Source organism: Anarrhichthys ocellatus, unplaced genomic scaffold (genome assembly GCF_004355925.1).
Source record: "Anarrhichthys ocellatus isolate YVR2014 unplaced genomic scaffold, GSC_Weel_1.0 scaffold105, whole genome shotgun sequence".
Classification (NCBI taxonomy): domain Eukaryota; kingdom Metazoa; phylum Chordata; class Actinopteri; order Perciformes; family Anarhichadidae; genus Anarrhichthys; species Anarrhichthys ocellatus.
The window spans coordinates 851,119-854,545 of NW_022280135.1; the positions used below are offsets into that span (position 1 = coordinate 851,119).

General features: G+C 41.1%; 1 protein-coding gene across 2 annotated transcripts in view; it reads right to left on the reverse strand.

The window, feature by feature from the left end:
• The window catches only part of LOC116399212 (alpha-1,3-mannosyl-glycoprotein 4-beta-N-acetylglucosaminyltransferase B-like), a 43,547-nt gene that overhangs the window by 4,339 nt on the left and 35,781 nt on the right, over nucleotides 1-3,427 (reverse strand). The window lies entirely within an intron of this gene.

Consider the following 3,427-nt stretch of genomic DNA (forward strand, 5'->3'; position numbering starts at 1 on the left):
CACACACACACACACACACACACACACACACACACACACACACACACGTGGTGGACTGAGATCATGTGAATGTTTCTCTTCTCACTGGAACATCAACAACAACTTGAGCAATCGATGACATCAGAGTTAAGCCTCCCTCTCGGCCAATCATCTGGCTCTGCAGGTCGCTGCACACACACGCACGCACGCACACACACACTCTCACACACTCTCACACACTCTCACAGCTGAGGAGCGTTAGTTTCTGCAGGGAGTTGGTGTGTGTGGTTTGTTTTGGCGTCCTGGAGGTGCCAGCTGGGTGGAGCTTAGCACTGAGCTCGGTGTTAACGAGGAGCAGACTGCTCCCTGGTGACACTTCTCACTTTGTACCGTCAGTATTTACTGAGAGCTCTCTCTCTCTCTCTCTCTCTCTCTCTCTCTCTCTCTCTCTCTCTCTCTCTCTCTCTCTCTCTCTCGTTTCTCTTCTCTCTCTCGTTTCTCTTCTCTCTCTCTCTCGTTTCCCTTCTCTCTCTCGTTTCTCTTCTCTCTCTCTCTCGTTTCCCTTCTCTCTCTCGTTTCTCTTCTCTCTCGTTTCTCTTCTCTCTCGTTTCTCGTCTCTCTCTTGTTTCTCGTCTCTCTCTTCTCTTCTCTCTTGTTTCTCGTCTCTCTCTTGTTTCTCTCTCTTGTCTCTCTTCTCTCTCTTCTCGTCTCTCTCTTCTCTTCTCTCTCTTCTTTCTCTTCTCTCTCTTGTTTCTCTTCTCTTCTTTCTCTAGTTTCTCTTCTCTCTCTTGTTTCTCTCTCTTGTTTCTCTTCTCTCTCTTCTCGTCTCTCTCTGCTCTTCTCTCTCTTGTTTCTCTTCTCTTCTCTCTCTTGTTTCTCTTCTCTCTCTTCTCGTCTCTCTCTGCTCTTCTCTCTCTTGTTTCTGATGTGTTTGACCGTTCTGACATTAAATCTTTGACATAATTCTTCATGAATCTAGTGAAGTGAAGATAACAATGGAAATACTTTTGATTTCATATTTTACAGGATTAATCAAACAGGGACATGAATACAGTTTGTCCAATTTGACCAGAACATCTTTGCTTAAACTAAAACACTTTTCTTAAATGATTAATAAAGGAGGAAAATCAGTGGTGGGAAGTAACTAAGTACATATACTCAAGTACTGAACTTGCATTTTACTTGAGTACTTCCATTTTCTGCCAGATAATACTTCTACTTTACTACAATATTATCAAATATTAAACTTTTCACTGGATGACATTTATCTGATAACTTAACTAATTCAGAATATGAAAACATAACATTATCAACTAATAAATAACAATAATTATTATTATAGATTAAACTACCAGCAGTATAGAAAGTCATTAAAATGAGCTCATTAAAGTTATGAACACATTAATGTATCAATAATTACAGTACATGATGTAACATATAATATTCTGCATACATAAGTATATTTTGATGCTAATACGTTTGTTCTTTTACTTCAGAATGATTTTGAATTCAGGACTTTAACAGAGTATTTCTACACTGTGGTATAAGTACTTTTACTAGAAGTAAAATATCTTAAAAGTACAAAATGAGGATAAAAATAAACAGTTGTGTCATTGCTGGGAATAATAAAATCATCTGTCAGTCAATTCCAAACGATTCTATCCATCAATATTATTCTTAAAAGCATTAAAACAAACAAATTGAAAACATAAACGTCCGTTTCCAACATTTTACACCGGGAAAAGTGCAGACTAAGCAAATACACATTATTATTGTAAACGTATTCTGCGTGTATTTATACCAGTATTTACGGAGTAGTATTCCGTGTATCACAGCAGAGTTTAGAGCGAGTCGGCCTCGACATATATTGTGTTTCTCATGTTCGGTTGAGTGTGCAGATCATTTGGTTTGTCGGCTTCTGTTTAATGCAACACGGTGACGTCAGTGAGCGTTTAGAGGAAATACAGTTTTACTGTAACAAGCAGCAGGGAGGCATTTCATCATCGTGAGCTGTGGAGACTTCACGGGACATTTATTCACTTTTCATTTCCTTTACTCCCTGATTTTCAGTTTCCTTCCTCCTGTCTCCATTTGTCATGTTGATTTCTTTCTCCTTCTTCTTGTTCCTCCAGGCTGCATATAGTATTTTAAATCCTCGTTTTTTAAATCTTTTATCAGACACAGTTTTCAATTCCCTCCCTTTATTCTTATTTCCTGATGTCTTCAGACTGAACTCCTCTCGTGTCGGACGTTCAGGTTTCGGATGGTTTTGGAACAATGAACTCGTCTCGGCGGGTTTTGTTCCTGCAGACGAACAACGAGCGACGAGAGCACTCAGAGCGTTGAAAGTGGAGAGACGTGTTCACCATGAATTTTACATGAGTGAAGCGTGTTGCAATGAGGAGAAGAAGGGAACATGCGATGAAACTCAACGGGGGAGAACAAATCCACCGAGGCCCCCCGCAGAGCCACAACACATGAACAGGTCTGAGATCAGAGCTGCTCCTCCGCGAACCTGAACATCTGTTATGTCTCTGAAAATAAGTGGACGTAGTCATCGTGACGTCGCTCATTGGTTTGTGGACGTTTTCAACACTGGAGTTCTCCAATTTTGCCGTCACCATGTTGGTTTTTTGTGCAACCAGTGAACAGGAAGTGACCATATCTGGACTAAGGAGGAGTGACGTAGAGACGCCGTATACGTCTCTGGTAGAGACCTGTCAATCACCGTGTAGCCCCGCCCTAAAGCATCCCCTGCTTTATGGTCTGTTTGACTCTAAATGGACCATAATGTACTAAATGAACATCATGCTGTGTTGAAGAAGACTTGAAACTAGAGATTGAGACCATAAACTCATGTTTACAATGTTTACTGAGGTAATAAATCAAGAGAGAAGTAGAGTCATTTTCTCATAGACTTCTATACAACCAGAGGAGAAGGACAACAAAGAACACTGAGACATTTAATAAATAAAGGTTCAGAGGTTAAACTAACAACGATGGATGAGAAGCTGCAGCGCTGAATATAAGAACGGCTCAAAGTGTGTGACCTTCATCTCTGTTACTGCAAACACACACACACACACACACACACACACACTGATGTAAATGAGAGCATGAAAACTCGTCACACTGATGTGATTTCACAGTTTAAATGATCCAATGCACACACGCACACGCACACGCACACCCACGCACCCGCACACCCACACACCCACACACACACACACACACACACACTCCATCATTGTTTTACTTCCCTGCAGCGGTTTACGGTTAGCATTAGCACAGACACTAAACACTGACATTATCACTCTGTGTGTGTTGGGGTTCATTAGCTAAACCACTGACCTTTAGAAAGCATGCATCAACACACACGCTCACATTGATGACCAATTATCCACACACACACACACACACACACACACACACACACACACACACACAC